The sequence below is a fragment of the Leopardus geoffroyi genome, chromosome X, assembly GCF_018350155.1.
Source record: "Leopardus geoffroyi isolate Oge1 chromosome X, O.geoffroyi_Oge1_pat1.0, whole genome shotgun sequence".
Classification (NCBI taxonomy): Eukaryota; Metazoa; Chordata; class Mammalia; order Carnivora; family Felidae; genus Leopardus; species Leopardus geoffroyi.
This window is the reverse complement of record NC_059343.1, coordinates 126,643,043-126,660,063: the sequence shown is the minus strand read 5'-3', so window position 1 is coordinate 126,660,063 and position 17,021 is coordinate 126,643,043.

Genomic DNA, 17,021 nt, shown 5'->3' with positions numbered 1-17,021 from the left:
AGAAGGATAGGTATTATCTCTGCTTTAAACGTCTGGTAGAACTCCCCTGGGAAGCCATCTGGTCCTGGACTCTTATTTGTTGGGAGATTTTTGATAACCGATTCAATTTCTTCGCTGGTTATGGGTCTGTTCAAGCCTTCTATTTCCTCCTGATTGAGTTTTGGAAGAGTGTGGGTGTTCAGGAATTTGTCCATTTCTTCCAGGTTGTCCAATTTGTTGGCATATAATTTTTCATAGTATTCCCTGATAATTGTTTGTATCTCTGAGGAATTGGTTGTAATCATTCCATTTTCATTCATGATTTTATCTATTTGGGTCATCTCCCTTTTCTTTTTGAGAAGCCTGGCTAGAGGTTTGTCAATTTTGTTTATTTTTTCAAAAAACCAACTCTTGGTTTCGTTGATCTGCTCTACAGTTTTTTTAGATTCTATATTGTTTATTTCTGCTCTGATCTTTATTATTTCTCTTCTTCTGCTGGGTTTAGGCTGCCTTTGCTGTTCTGCTTCTATTTCCTTTAGGTGTGCTGTTAGATTTTGTATTTGGGATTTTTCTTGTTTCTTGAGATAGGCCTGGATTGCAATGTATTTTCCTCTCAGGACTGCCTTCGCTGCGTCCCAAAGCGTTTGGATTGTTGTATTTTCATTTTCGTTTGTTTCCATATATTTTTTAATTTCTTCTCTAATTGCCTGGTTGACCCACTCACTCGTTAGTAGGGTGTTCTTTAACCTCCATGCTTTTGGAGGTTTTCCAGACTTTTTTCTTTGGTTGATTTCAAGCTTCATAGCATTGTGGTCTGAAAGTATGCATGGTATAATTTCAATTCTGGTAAACTGATGAAGGGCTGTTTTGTGACCCAGTATATGATCTGTCTTGGAGAATGTTCCATGTGCACTCGAGAAGAAAGTATATTCTGTTGCTTTGGGATGCAGAGTTCTAAATATATCTGTCAAGTCCATCTGATCCAATGTGTCATTCAGGGCCCTTGTTTCTTTATTGATCGTGTGTCTAGATGATCTATCCATTTCTGTAAGTGGGGTGTTAAAGTCCCCTGCAATTACCACATTCTTATCAATAAGGTTGCTTATGTTTATGAGTAGTTGTTTTATATATTTGGGGGCTCCGGTATTCGGTGCATAGACATTTATAATTGTTAGCTCTTCCTGATGGATAGACCCTGTAACTATTATATAATGTCCTTCTTCATCTCTTGTTACAGCCTTTAATTTAAAGTCTAGTTTGTCTGATATAAGTATGGCTACTCCAGCTTTCTTTTGGCTTCCAGTAGCATGATAAATAGTTCTCCATCCCCTCACTCTCAATCTAAAGGTGTCCTCAGGTCTAAAATGAGTCTCTTGTAGACAGCAAATAGATGGGTCTTGTTTTTGTATCCATTCTGATACCCTATGTCTTTTGGTTGGCGCATTTAATCCATTTACATTCAGTGTTATTATAGAAAAATACGGGTTTAGAGTCATTGTGATGTCTGTATGTTTTATGCTTGTAGTGATGTCTCTTGTACTTTGTCTCACAGGGTCCCCCTTAGGATCTCTTGTAGGGCTGGTTTAGTGGTGACAAATTCCTTCAGTTTTTGTTTGTTTGGGAAGACCTTTATCTCTCCTTCTATTCTAAATGACAGACTTGCTGGATAAAGGATTCTCGGCTGCATATTTTTTCTGTCTAGCACACTGAAAATCTCGTGCCAATTCTTTCTGGCCTGCCAAGTTTCAAAAGAGAGATCAGTCCCGAGTCTTATAGGTCTCCCTTTATATGTGAGGGCACGTTTACCCCTTGCTGCTTTCAGAATTTTCTCTTTATCCTTGTATTTTGCCAGTTTCACTATGATATGTCGTGCAGAAGATCGCTTCAAGTTACGTCTGAAGGGAGTTCTCTGTGCCTCTTGGATTTCAATGCCTTTTTCCTTCCCCAGTTCAGGGAAGTTCTCAGCTATTATTTCTTCAAGTACCCCTTCAGCACCTTTCCCTCTCTCTTCCTCCTCTGGGATACCAATTATGCGTATATTATTTCTTTTTAGTGTATCACTTAGTTCTCTAATTTTCCCCTCATACTCCTGGATTTTTTTTATCTCTCTTTTTCTCAGCTTCCTCCTTTTCCATAACTTTATCTTCTAGTTCACCTATTCTCTCCTCTGCCTCTTCAATCCGAGCCGTGGTGGTTTCCATTTTGTTTTGCATTTCATTTAAAGCGGTTTTCAGCTCCTCGTGACTGTTCCTTAGTCCCTTGATCTCTGTAGCAAGAGATTCTCTGCAGTCCTCTATACTGTTTTCAAGCCCAGCGATTAATTTTATGACTATTATTCTAAATTCACTTTCTGTTATATTATTTAAATCCTTTTTGATCAGCTCATTAGCTGTTGTTATTTCCTGGAGATTCTTCTGAGGGGAATTCTTCCTCTTGGTCATTTTGGATAGACCCTGGCGTGGTGAGGACCTGCAGGGCACTTCCCCTGTGCTGTGGTGTATAACTGGAGTTGGTGGGCAGGGCCGCAGTCAGACCTGATGTCTGCCCCTGGCCCACCGCTGGGGCCACAGTCAGACTGGTGTGTGCCTTCTCTTCCCCTCTCCTAGGGGCGGGATTCACTGTGGGGTGGTGTGGCCCGTCTGGGCTACTTGCACACTGCCAGGCTTGTGGTGCTGGGGATCTGGCGTATTAGCTGGGGTGGGTAGGCAAGGTGCACAGGGGCAGGAGGGGCAGGCTTAGCTCACTTCTCCTTAGGTGATCCACTTCAGGAGGGGCCCTGTTGCAGCGGGAGGGAGTCAGATCCGCTGCCGGAGGTTTGGCTCCTCCGCAGAAGCACAGAGTTGGGTGTTTGCGCGGAGCGAGCAAGTTCCCTTGCAGGAACTGGTTCTCTGGGATTTTGGCTGGGGGATGGGCGGGGGAGATGGCGCTGGCGAGCGCCTTTGTTCCCCACCAAACTGAGCTCTGTCGTCCGGGGGTCAGCAGCTCTCCCTCCCTTTGTCCTCCAGCCTTTCCGCTTTCCGAGCAGAGCTGTTAACTTATGACCTCCCAGACGCTAAGTCGCGCTTGCTGTCGGAACACAGTCCGTCAGGCCCCTCCGCTTTTGCCCGCCAGACTCGGGGGCTCTGCTTGGCCGGCGAGCCGCCCCTCCACCCCGGCTCCCTCCTGCCAGTCTGCGGAGCATGCACCGCCTCGCCGCCCTTCCTATCCTCTTCCGTGGGCCTCTCGTCTGCGCTTGGCTCCGTTCTGCTAATCCTCTGGCGGTTTTCTGGGTTATTTAGGCAGGTGTAGGTGGAATCTAAGTGATCAGCAGGACGCGCGGTGAGCCCAGCGTCCTCCTACGCCGCCATCTTCCCTCAACTCCCCAAATGTATTTTAATTTGAGGTATTGTAAATGTGAAAATCTCAGCATGCAACAACATTGACGATACTTACTGAGCAACCGATTAGACACTTGTGGGGTTTCTGGAAAACGGGTACATTTTCCTACCCCCTCCACCTGCAAACAGACTTGCTCTCAAGGCAAAGAGAAAGTTGGGGCCGCTGGGATGCACCATGAAGGAGGCCCCACACTAGCTGCGGGCGGGGAAGGCTTGCTGTCTGCAGGGGTCATGTTCAAGGATGGGGGAGGGCGGGTAGTTGGGTTTCACAGTAAGGGCAGTGGGAAGCCGTCAGACCATTTGGGTGAGCCCGGTGTCCCAGGAATCTGCCACTTGCTGTGCCAGCTGTGAAAGGAGCAGAAAATGCCAGGTTGGCACTCTTCCAGCCTCCCTTACAGCTAGGGCCTGGGCACACGAGCAGGACCCATCAATCAGATGAATCTGGGGCCAGAGACGGGAAAGAGTCGGGGCCCCCCAGATTGGTCTCAGGCGGGCTGGTGGCAGTAGGGGCAGTGAGACCTGTCTCCTCCTGAGGAGCAGCCACAGCCGTAGGTCTCATGGCGGCCTCCACGTCCGGCATCAGGGCCGCAGGTCACAGGGTCTGTGCCCACTGCCATCGGCGTGCCTTCAGCGCGGCACAGCAGTGCGACTCAGACCCTTGTTCCTCTCTGCAAAGCCCCCAAGCCTGGCTTTCCAGCCCTCCCCAAACAGCCGCGAGACGCCTGCTATTCAGCTAATTTGTGCTGCCATCGGCTGCAGTGAGATGCGATTGCCAAAGACTCCGCGTGGTACGGGAGCCCCCGACGACACCTGCGAGAAGAGCATCCAGTGTCCGCACAGCAGTGGGTATTTGTATTGCAGTTCCTGCTGGGCAGCTGGCAGTTGGGGCCGTGTCTCGTGCCTCCGGGGCAGGTTGGGGGTAAGCAGGGTGGGGGAGCTCCAGGTGTTGGCCCCCGGGGTATGGGACAGCGTGGGTGGGCCTTGGCCTCTTGTGCCTGGGGGCTGAGTGCTACAGCTGACGTCCGAGGGGGAGCCAGCCTGGTGGGGAGCGGGGAGCCCCCGGTTTGGGGTGAGGGCACACGTCCCTGCCTGAGAACCCCTCCCAGGCCCAGGTGAAGTTTGTGTGTGAATTAGAGGAAGACTCCATTGGCTGACAGCAGCCAGCTGAGGGGGCCGAGCAGCCCGGTTGCTCGGGGGAACTCCTGACCCCAGTTCCCCGGAGCTTCCGGCGCTTCACTCGTGTCCCAGATGGGGTGGTCGGGGACATCCTCACAGGCCTCGCTAACATCTTCCACGTTTCCTTCTCAGTTTCCTTCCTGTGCCCTCTGTCCGGCCCACAGTGCAAGTCCGTGTCGGTCTAGCCCCTTCCTGTCCCTGCCTGTACTCTGGGGCGGCTGGTAGAGTCCTGAGGAGTGCGGGGGGTGGGGGGGGGGTTCCTCTGCCCCACCGGTCACACCCTTTCCAGGATCTTCCAGGCAGATCCATGGCTGACAGTTGGCTAAGGGGTGGCAGCTTGGAGAGAGGACTGCCCTCCCTGAAGCCTAGTGCAGACGCTGCTGACACCCCCACCTGGCCCCCTTGCCTATTCCAGTCCCAGCCCAGCTCCTGTCTGTACAGGGGGTGACTGTATTCAGCAAAGGACCAGTAAGACCCCACTATGGAGTGCCCTGAGCAATGAAACAGAGGGAAGCCTGCTGGCTGCTTGAGTGGGGGGTGGGGGGGCGCGGCTTTGTGCCCCTGGAGGGCACTCAGGAGCTGGCCTTGAGCAGCTCCCCAACAGCGGCTTGGCGCGGGGGGCTGAGTCTTGCTCTGCGCACACGTTCTGGTGGCCACACGACGTCAGGGGACGAGTCCACCGGGGCGGGGCTCCAGAGACCGTCCTGGCAGCCAGGTGCCCAGGGAGCCAACAACTTCTGGGTATGCGGGGATCTGGGCTGAGGGTGGCTTGAGGGAGACCTCGGCGAGCCTGTGCCCAGTGGCCACGTCGCAGGCCCCAGAGCCGTCTTTTCGAAGGTTTAGGGCTGAGACGCAGCGCACGCCTGTTCCCGTGGTGGCCAGCTTCCCTCGTCGTCGTGTGAAGTTGCCGCTCTTGCGGCACTGCTATGTCTGGACGGGGTAGGGAGCCAGCTGGGTCAGCGATGCCTCCTCAGGAAGGGAGCGCGAATCAGACTGCTCGCGAGTCAGGGATCACAGTCTGCAACGTCATAGAAAAATAGAAAACGAATCTCTGGTTCGAGTGATGAAACTGAGGGACAGGCCGCAGGAGTGTGGAGCGTCACTGCGGAGACCCAGTCAGGTAATGTGGAAGCTAGAGACGGTGTGGACGTGTTGGCAAAATCAAGCGTGTTCACAACCCATCGTGGGTCCTATACGTGAACTGGCAACAGCAACAGTTACACACATAGTAAGAGGAGGAAAGGAACAGAAGCAAACAGCAGATGAAAGGCACATCACAAGGGGAAATTGCACAAAACGTACAGGAAGACTCGAGACAACACAAAACACAAAAAAACCTCCACAGGTGCAAAGCAATTCCAGAAAAGATGATTTCTCAAAAGAAATCATTCTCAGTTTACTTATTTTGAGAGAGAGAGAGAGAGAGAGAGAGAGAGAGAGAGAGAGGAGAGGAAGAGAGAGAGCGGGAGAGAGAGAATCCCAAGTAGGCTCCGTGCTGTCAGCACAGAGCTCCCTGATGTGGGGCTAGATCCCAAGACCCTGGGATCATGACCTGAGCCGAAATCAAGAGAGGAACGCTTAGCCAGCTGAGCCACTCAGCCGCCCCAGAAAAGAGAATTTAAAGAAATGATGAGAAAATAGAAGGAAATGAGAGGAAGGTAGCAGTACTCAGAAAAGAATTGGAAGAGGGAAATACAAATATTACTGAGATAAAGGCCACACTAAGAGCAATTCGCACTTGGAGTAAATACAACCAAGGAGACCACATACACAGTGGCCACCTGGAGACAGATTTGTCTTGTACAAAATGAGAGCAGAGGCTTGGAGAGAAGCTAGGCAAGGAAATATACGTGTGTGTGTGTGTGTGTGTGTGTGTGTGTGTGTATACATACACACAGACAAAAAATTGGTGTTTCTATAAAAGAGAACAATAAAGAGACACGATGCAAATCTGAGAATTCTTGACAATATAAAAGTCATCATGTAGCACAAACCGGAGGTAGGCAACTGAGGGGTGGGATGATTTCTTTATGTGTTAGAGCAGAGTCACTGGATACTGTGCTGGAACATGAAATCAAGCATAATGTTTCCAGTATTTCAAAAAGCTTAGTGTTTTCCACAGTTTCATTCCGTAACTTTTGTGAGACCTTTTAGGAGCTAAGACTTCTGGTAAAGAAACATTTATTACAATTTCAGCCATTCTTTTCAGTTTCTGTTTTTTCCTTTGTTCACAAACGCTTGTGTATTTGTGTGTAACATATTTATTTATTTATTTATTTATTTATTAATGTATTTGTATTTAATTTAAAAAATTTTTTATTGTTTATTTATCCTTGAGAGCGAGAAAGAGAGACAGAAGGTGGAGGGGCAGAGAGAGGGACACACACACACACACACACACACACACACACACACAGGATCTGAAGCAGGCTCCAGGCTCTGAGCTGTCAGCACAGAACCGGATTTGGGGCTTGAACTCATAAACCATGAGATCATGACCTGAGCCAAATTCGGACGCTTCACCAAGTCGGCCACCCAGGTACCCCTATGTATTTATATTTTACAGAGAGGAGAGAGAGAGAGAGAGAGAGAGAGAGTGCTTGAGCGGGAGAGAGGGAGAGGGGGAGGGAGAGGGAGACGGAGAGGGAGAGAGGAAGAGAGGGGGGAGAGGGAGAGGGAGGGAAAGACAGAGAATCTTAAGCAGGCTCCAGGCTGAGTGTGGAGCCTGACACGGAGCTCCATCCCATGACCCTGGGATCGTGACCTGAGCCGAAATCAAGAGTCGGACGCTCAACCGACTGAGCCATCCAGGGGCCCCTTGTGTGTAATACTTCATATGAAACAGTGCATGTGTCATGACTCCATTTTTACCGAGATATAATACACTTACCCTTTGAGTGTACAATTCAGTGTATTTAGTGCTGTATATTCCCAAAGCTGTATGGACATTATCTCCCTTGACTCCCAGGACACTTCCATTGTTCTAAGAGGAGACTCTGTGACCATTACCCGGCGCTCCCCATTCCCTGCTGTCCCAGCCCCTGGAACTTACTGATCTACTTTTGGCACTGTGGATTTGCCTGTTCTGGACACTTCCTATCAATGGCATCATACGCCATGTGGCTTTTGAGCCTGGCTTCTCTCACAGAATATACTGGGTGATCCTATTTTGGGGAAATAGTTTTGTCTCCCCTACCTCTTCATGCATCTGTGCATCTTTCTATCATTGCACATCTGGGGCAGTGTTAATGATGGGAATTTCTGGGTGCCGGGATTTGGGCTGGATTCGATCTCCTCTCTGGACTTTTCTGGAACGCTTGACTTGTTCCGCCATGAACGTAACCTCTTGTTTCCTCTCCTTGCTAGTTGCCTCGTGGTGATCTCTGTCTCTTGCTTATTTCTCTGGGAACTATTTCCCGTATCCCTTCTATATGCACTTGTCACCTGAATGAGGACAGGGCCTGGGACACAGTAAGAAGCAGGGAGAATGGAGAGGGGTAGGTGGCTGGACTGGGAGTCCGCCAAGGTGCTGAAATAACAGCACTTCCTGATAGATTGGTGAGGGACGTGAGCTTGTGGTTGGGGGAGAGAGAGGAGTGGATGTGCTCCTAACCTGGGCTTTTCTCAAGTTGGGAGAAGGAAGGGCCCTGGGCTAGGGGCACCAGGAAGCCATTGGGCCAGAAGTCAAACAATGCCTTACTCAGCGTGCCCTGCTGGAAATGGCCTCTGCCACCACACCGGCATGTGTGGCCACAGGCTCATCGGGTCCGTCTTTGTAGGCTCTTTTCTAGATCAAGGTGGCTTTTGTGGCTGGCCTGGGAAACCAGCCCTGAAGGAGCACATGATTTCTGTGAGGAAAGAAAGAGATTGGAGTCTCAACAAGCTACTCTTGTGTCAATCTGCACTTGGGGTGTGTGTGTGTGTGTGTTAGAGAGACAGAGAAAGACAGACAGAGAGAGAGAGACAGAGAGAGAGAGAGAGAGAGAGAGAGAGGGAGAGAGAAGAGGGAGAGAGAAGAGGGAGAGAGAAGAGGGGGAGAGAAGAGGGGGAGAGGAGAGTGTGTGGGAGCTTCCCATAGATGGATCCAGGCACTCTCTATGGGAAACCAGCACTTTCCAGAGCCCGGTGGGGCCCTCCCACAGTGTCACACCTCATCAGCTCTGGAACTGCATTGGGTGACAGAACACGCAGGAGGCCAGAGTTGTTATTGCTCCATTCCCCAGCAGCCTCCCAGTAAGAGACGGGAGAGGGCTCTGCAAGCCCCCTCTGCTTCCAAACCACAGCTGCACAAGCTTGGCTTGGCTTGAAACTTCCCAACGTGTGCAGAGGGAAGCTAGCGCTCTTCCCTTTTCTGTCTGTCTGTCTGTCTGTCAGTCTCTCTCTCTGCCACACACACACACACACACACAGAAACACAAAGCCTAGAGACCCTGGAGGAAAGCTGAGACCCCACTGGGTACAAGGTAGCCTTGTGTGGCTTTTAGTCAAAGCCAAGAATGATCTAGCCCTTCCTGTTCTGTTTCCTAGACAACGCGTTTTGTGTAATCATGGTCAAGGCAACGTACATTTCTGCTCAGAATCAAGGTCGCAGTACAACACTAATTCACCACGGCGACAGCAGACTGCTCCTGTGACATGGGTGATGGGATTTGCAAGGGAAAAACCACATGCAGAGTGCTGCTTCCCAGCCAAGTGACCTCGCCTTTAGGTACGGTGAGTCTGCACCACGCAATAGGCTTTAGTCCGGTGGAATCTGGAATCCACAGCCTTAAACGGCACAGAATCCTTTATAAGTTCAACGGAAGTAATTTGCCCGAGAGAGCCAGCCAGGCAGACGGTGCCACTGGTAACCGACATGTCACAACAGGAGCCATCCTACCTGACCTGGCTTTAGGCGTTTAGCTCCATCTGAAGATTCATACAAGTCACCTTGCCCTTTGTAAACAAGCCTGCGCTGCTCCCGGTCAAGTTAAGCATTTGATCAACTCTAACACCAGTTCACGGTGGGACTAAAGGCACCCGCCCTTTGTGGGTCTCAGACGAATGAGTTCTGACAGACAGTGGTTCTAGAACAAAACGTCGTAGCTTAAGATTTGATCTCGCTCCTAATGTCTGGGCCCAAGGCCAATTGTCAGTCACCACCTAGCCCGCACTTCTCTTCTCTGGCAGTGTGTTCTTTGTTTTGGTAAGTGTGGGTCTGGGGCCACTATGCAGTCTGTGGGCCACCTGCTTGGATGGGGGAGACAAGGACGAGCCGGGGAGTCCCACAGGCCTGTGGAGTCACAAATATCACCTAGAATGGTCTCCTGTGGATATGCCTCAAACCCACCCCCACCCCAATGAGGAGATCTCCCTCCCCTGCCCTAGGAGTAAAGGCTGAAAAGAGAACATGGGCGGGAAGGAGGGCCACCTGGGCATGAGGCTGGCCATGCTAGAGATGAGGACTTGGGGACTATGGTTGATGTGCCTGTGTGTGTTGCATGTTGGGGAATCTGGTGGAGGAAGTGAGTGGCTTTATGTACTCTCGATGTCGCTGATATTAGAACTAAGGACAGCAATTCTCCGTCACTTCTCCTGTCTGTCCCAAGGCACTCCAGACTTTTGAACTATAATGGGGTCCTATGGCAGTGGCATTTTCTTTCTTTCTTTCTTTCTTTCTTTCTTTCTTTCTTTCTTTCTTTCTTCTTTCTCTCTCTCTCTCTCTCTCTCTTTTTCTTTCTTTCTTTCTTTCTTTCTTTCTTTCTTTCAATCTTTCTTTCTGTCTGTCTTTCTTTCTTTCAAAATGGTTTATTTATTTTTGAGAGAGACAGCGTGAGTGGGGAAAGGGCAGAGAGAAGAGAGCGACAGAGGATCCAAAGCGAGCTCTGTGCTGACAGCAGTGAGCCCGATGCGGGACTCAAACTCATGAACCACGAGATCATTACCTGAGCCAAAGTCGGATGCTCAACCGACTGAGCTACCCAGGCGCTCCAGCAGTGGCATTTGCTTAAAGACCCCCACCCCCCACCCCCATCTATTGTGGCCAATGAAAAGGCTCAGGTAGCCATGTTGAATTAGCGAGCCCTCAAAAATACATGCGCATGACAATCCACAGGTATCAGGGTGGGTGTCCCTTGGCCCTGATTCCAGTTAGGATCTGAGGGATGGAGGAAAGCCATTTCTTTGGTGCCTAAGGCATGGCACGTTTCTCAAAACTGTACTACCTGAAGATGAAGTGAAATGGAGAGGGTAGCAGGGCTCCCACGCTGCAGCGTCCAAGAAAGGGGGATTGTGAGGGCTATCTTCTCAGGGCTCCGGGGGCCCTGGCTCTTGCCTGGGGCCTTGAAGGCCAGTTTTAAGTACCCCCTCCAGGCAAGGGCAGGTGACGGGGTATCTGAGGGACCTTTGGAGGCAGAGAAGTGATAAGAGGCGTGGCTGCCTTCTCTTTGCATCTCCAAGTGCCCCAACTGGAAAGAAGGTGGCCCAGAGGAGGTAGCTGGCATATTTTGTCAGCATAATCACACAGCCCAGCAGGCTGGCAGCCCCACTGGCCACCGGTGCCCTTGCCTCCTCAGGCTGGGTCACTTTCCCACGTTTGGGACCCCTTCTGCCACAGACACCCTCTCCAAGTGTCTCCCGCCTTGCCTCTGTTACTGCCCGCAACATCGTGGGCCCCCTGTGTCTCACTCGCTGTCCTTAACCTCCTTGGGAGCTCCTCAGAGCCCAGGTAATCTCTCTTCCACCTGGAGGCACCATTTTCAGAAGCCTTGCCTTGGGGGTTTCTATTTCAGGACCCCGAGGCTTCAAGGTGGAGAACTGGCTCTCAGTCAGTGAGCACAGTTCCAAAGGTAGCGGGTGGGAGAGTGGCCACTGGTGACAAGATCTTTGATCAGCAGCTTGGCTGATGGAAACATATGTTCTAACCTAGAAAGTCCCGTGACTCAGGCCAGGGTGGCCCAGGAAGGGCCAGAGGCAGCTTCTGTGGCCACACGGTCAAGTGATTAAAGCCACCCTGCTGAGAAACCCTCTCAGCTCCATTGCTTTGGTTACCAACTTTCCGAAAGTTACATTCCGTTCAGATCTCACGGTTCAAGGAAATACCGAAAGCCCTTTGCAGCACTTTTCCACATTTCACTTTTCCAAGCCCTCCCTTTACTGATTCTGCCTGTGGGTGGGGCTTAGAGAAGGCCTCTGAGCAGTTGACCTTGAATCTGAAGCCTGAAGGATGAATAGCAGGGGCAGGAGAGGATCCCGTAGAATTGGGATGCGCGTGCCAAAGCCTCATGGGTTACACACGCGGGGCCGACATGAGGAATGTGTTAGGAAGCTGAGGCTCACGTCGGTGAATGCTGTGCCCGAGACGGCACCATCAGGGAGTGGCTCTGCTGTGTTGGATTTTGTGACAGAGTCCTGCTCTGCTCAGAGCTTCTGTCGCCAGCATCGTTACTTCATGACCCCACTGTCTTCCTGGAGAGACGCCCCGTTTACTTTTGCGAGTGTAAGCTCGGCGAAGGCAGGGAATGCATGGCTGCCTAAGGCACCCCCAGCTCCTAGCCGTTTGCGTCCTCAGGCTGGCTCGCATAGTAAGTATCGTTCAAAGACACTGACGTTGGTGGGGCATCCGCTTTGGCCAGCCCGGGCTAGGGACTTGGGGGCATAGACGTGGTGCTCGGAGTTTGGTGGGAGAGAAGGACTCTCTCAGCGACTACAGAGGTCCATTGGGAAATCTTGCCTGCAGTTGACTGTATCAGACTCACCCCCTGACTCGTGTCGGTTGGCACTGAGATGCTGGGCATCCATCCTTTCCCCACTCCCTCTCTGCACTGGACCTGCATCACCTCCATTGCTCTTGTCCTCCCCGGGCCTTCTGCTGTGCCGATTACCCTTGGCCTTCGTACTTCCTTCTCCTCCGCCTCCTGCCTCAACTGAGGGGCCACCACCTTACGCTCCATCTCTTGCCCCACGTACCATGGGGGCAAAAGAAAGGGCTGGTACCCTCTTTGCCCTACAGTGTTACTTCCTGTCCCTGCGTTCCTCCACCCACGTGTGAAATCTGGCCCTTCTAGGCTCACCTCATCTAGTGAAATCCATCTCGAGTGTCCCTGTCGTGTGTGTCTGGCCTCTCCTTGCCTCGACAGCTGCCTTGCTTCCCTGCTGCAAAGGGCACAGCCCTGGGCCTACCGCCCTTCCCCCACACCCCAACCTCTTCTGCCTAGGTGCCTTCTCTGGGCCCATACCTCCTCCTTCCACCCTCCCACCCACCCTTGCTCCTCTACAATCCCTTGACCTTGATGCGAGACAGTGCCGGTCCCTGCCTCCACCCACCTTTGCCCAGCGCTTTCCAGGCTCCCTTTCTTCACTGCCTGGGATTCCAGGGTTGCTTCTCTGACGACCTCCTCAGCATCTCTGCCTCCCATGCGCCTGGCCGTTCATCCCAGGTATGGAGCACCAACTGTGTGCCAGGTGTTCTGCTCGCTGTTGGGATACAGCGGGGACCCGGGATCGATCAGCTCCCTGCCCTCGTGGATGTCATAATCTAGACATTGAAAAGTAAGCCCACAGTTACGTGTATGGTTAAAAAGGGTGATAGCTGCTGTGTAGGAACATGCCAGGCACCTGAGATTAGAAAAGAGCCCAGATGTAGCCTGGGAGAAGAGGGAGGCGAAAAAGGGATGCTGGGGAAGTGACCTTTGTGCTACGACCCGCAGAAAGGGGAGGAGAAGCGCCCCCATCTTTTGAGGGTTAGCCTGCTGGAGCCATGTGCTCAGCTGTCTCTAGCCAGGGGCCAAACCATGATTCGTGTTTTGTACTTTTGTAGCCTTTTGGCACATACCTAATGGCGCAATTGCCGCATCATAGAGTAGTTCTATTTTTAGTTTTTTTGAGGAACCTCCATACTGTTCTGTAGAGTGGCTGCACTGGTTTGCGTTCCCACCAACAGGGCAAACGGGTTCTCCTTTCTCCACATCCTTGCCAACATCTGTGGTTTCCTGTGTCGTTAATTTTAGCCATTCTGTCAGGGCCATTTGGAATGTCACTGACACAGGAAACTACTCGTGAGGGTCTCATTTGGTGTGCCAGTGGGTGGTTTAGGCATGGGCATGGGTGGATGCATGGTTTGTGGGGTCTAAAGCTTATGCAGTTCGGAGGGCCTTCTGTAAGAAAAAGAATGTAAAATTATAGCGATGAAATTGTTAGGGCCCATCTCAGCACCTGGAGCTTAGACAGTCAGCAGTGGAGGTAGTAGGCGTTCAGCCTGACTAGGCCAAGATCCGGGTGTTGGCGTGGCCATGTTCCCTCAGGAGCCTCTAGCAGAGAATCTATTTTCCGGTCTTTTCCAGCTTCTGGAGCCACATTCCTTGGCTCGTGGCTCCTTCTTCCATTATCCAAGCCAGCAGCAGAGCATATTCAAATCTCTCTCTGCTTCCATCACGTTGCCTTCTTACTTCTGTCTTTCAAATCACCGTCTTCTAAGGTGATCCACATGGTTGCAGTTCGGGCCCACCTAGATGATCCAGGATCACCTCCCCATCTCAAGTCCTTAATTCAATCACATCTTTAGTGCTTTTTTGTTTGTTTGTGTGTTTGTGTGTTTGTTTGCTTTTGTTGCCATCTAAGGTCACATTCACAGGTTCCAGGGATTAGAACATGAGGATTTCTGGCTGGGCGGAGGGGAGGAGCTACCACATGTTTACTGGCCTTGGCCACATGGGCCCTGAGCGTACAGGAGGGACGGAAGCTTGGGCGCATGGCCAGGGCAGAGCCTGCCCCCTCTGGAAAATTCTGCTCTCTGCCAGGATTTACAGCACAATCCAAAAGGAATGTAAGAATTGGGGAACAGGCCGACAAGATTTAATCCCTGTAACAGCTGAGCCCCATGTACCTAGAAGTTAATTACGCATATTTGGGAATAGGGAAGGATTGGGAAGGCCCTGGCCCAGCTGGAATCCAACGGCCTCAGAATCACATTCCGTGGAAGGAAAGGCCACTGCAGTCACCTAACAGGGATGAAGTTGGTGAACGGATCAGTCCACTGGGGACGGCTTAGGGGCTCTGACAGGCTTGGGGGAGGCCTCTCGTAGCCGGCTTATTACCTGTTTAAGTTGCTTTTCCTGCTTCCTTGGGTTAGTAAGCATTAAGCAATGTCTACTTGGGTACCAAAACGGAGGCCCCTTTTTGATCTCAAAAGGGCTCTGTGCACCCTCTACAGTTTGTCCCCGCTGTCAGCTTCAGGTTCTCTCTGTCACCCTGGTTCAAGGCTTGAGGGTCTTTTCTCCTACCTCCTTTCCTCTTGCTGTTTGGCTGATTCAACTTTCCCGTGTGTCACCCTCTCCATCTCACTTTGCTCCCATGTCCCCCCTCTGTCCCCCGGACCACTGTGACGGTCTCCTCTGGCTTGCCTAGCCTCCAAGGTCAGTCTCCCTCCAAGCCCTCGCCGCCCAGAAGCAAAGAGGTCCTTGACGAGTGTGAGCCGCATCTTGCCCTCACGCTTAAAGCTGCCCGGTAGCCCCTTGCTGCCGCCAGCAGAGAGGCCAAGGCTGGCAGTAGGACTGGCCCCAACTCCCCAGCTCTGGAGGCCAGGAGTCTGAGATTGACATGTGGGCAGGGTTGGCTCTTTCTGAGAACTTTGAGGGAGAGTCTGCTTCTCCCTGTTTGGGTGGTAGCGGCAATCCTAGGCGTTCTTTGGTTTGTGGCCATTTAACTCAACTCTCTTGCCCCCGCTTTCGCACGGTCTTCTCCTGCGTTTCTGTGTGTGTCTTTCTCCTCTTCTACATCTTATGTGGACACTGGTCATTGGGTTGACGGTCCACCCTAATCCAGAGTGACCACGTATTGATATCCTCTACTTAATCACATCTGTAAAGACCGTATGCTCAAGTAAGCTCACATACACAGCTTCCGCGTGGACACGTCTTTGGGGGAACCACCCTTCAACTCTGTAACAGGTGTGTGAGTTTTCTGATCTGCATGACAAATGACCCAAAGCTTAGTGGCTTAAAACAGCACACATTCACTATCTCCCGGTCTCCCCGGCGTATAAGTGTGGGTGTACCTGGTCCTCTGCTCAGGATGCCATCAGGCTGTGATCCACCTGCTGGCTGGCCGTGTTCTCATGTGAATGTGCAGGCTCAGTGCTCCTGGAAGCAGCCCCTAAGTAAGGATGGATGGAAGGAAGTCTGAAGTTTTAAAAAATCACCATTAAAGAACCTAAAGCAGTAAGTATTCAAACGTTTCCCAGAAAAAAATAGGCTCCAGGTATTAAAAAAAAAAAAATGCCCAAGATTTCAAGGATTTCCTAACTTGTACAAACTGTTCAAGCTACAAGAAAATGAGGAAAATCTACCAATTCTTTATGTTTTATTTTATATTTGAGAGACCGAGAGAGAGAGAGAGAGTGAGAGAGAGCACAGGACGGGCAGAGAGACAGAAACAGAATCTGAAGCAAGCTCCAGGCTTGGAGCTGTCAGCACAGAGCCTGACGCGGGGCTCCAACCCATGAGCCGTGAGATCATGACCCGAGCCGGAGTCGGATGCTTATAATGGACGGAGCCACCCAGGTGCCTCCCAAAATGTATTTTGATGAATATAGTATAACATAAAAAGTATAGGAAGTGTAGGAATTTATAGGTAAAAAAATGCTAAAGAAATTATTAGCAACTTGAATTCAGCAACCCAAACCACTGGTTTGTACATTTTAGAAGGATGACTTGTTTGGTGTATGAATTATATCTCAATAAAGTTGCTATGAAAACATTGAATCCAGGGGCGCCTGGGTGGCGCAGTCGGTTAAGTGTCCGACTTCAGCCAGGTCACGATCTCGCGGTCCGTGAGTTCGAGCCCCGCGTCGGGCTCTGGGCTGATGGCTCAGAGCCTGGAGCCTGTTTCCGATTCTGTGTCTCCCTCCCTCTCTACCCTACCCTGTTCATGCTCTGTCTCTCTCTGTCCCAAAAATAAATAAACGTTGAAAAAAAAATCTTGAAAACATTGAATCCAGAAGTATATTAAGTACACACACGCGCGCGCACACACACACACACACACATTGCACACACACACGCACACACACACACACATTACAACTGAATAAGATATATCCCACGAACACAACGATGGTTCAGCGTCAGAAAAAAATATATCGTTGTCATTCAATGAATATCGAATTAAAAGAGAAAAATCATATTACCATCTCAATAGATCCAGAAAAGGGATTCGATATAAAACAATACTTATACCTGATGAAAAGTCTCATCAAACTAAGAATGGAGACACCTTCCTTAACCTAATAAAGATTAGCTACCAAAAAGCCGACCGCAGCATCGTACCTGTTAGAGAATAAATTCCCTCTGTCTGCTACCACCACTGCTGTTTGCCTTTGCACTGGAAGTACCAATGCAATGAGAAAAAGAAATGAGCAGGATGGAGATTTTACAAAAGGAGACTAAATTACCAGCATTTGAAAACTATTGAATTATGGAGTCTATATTACAAAAAAGACAGAAGAGAATCAAT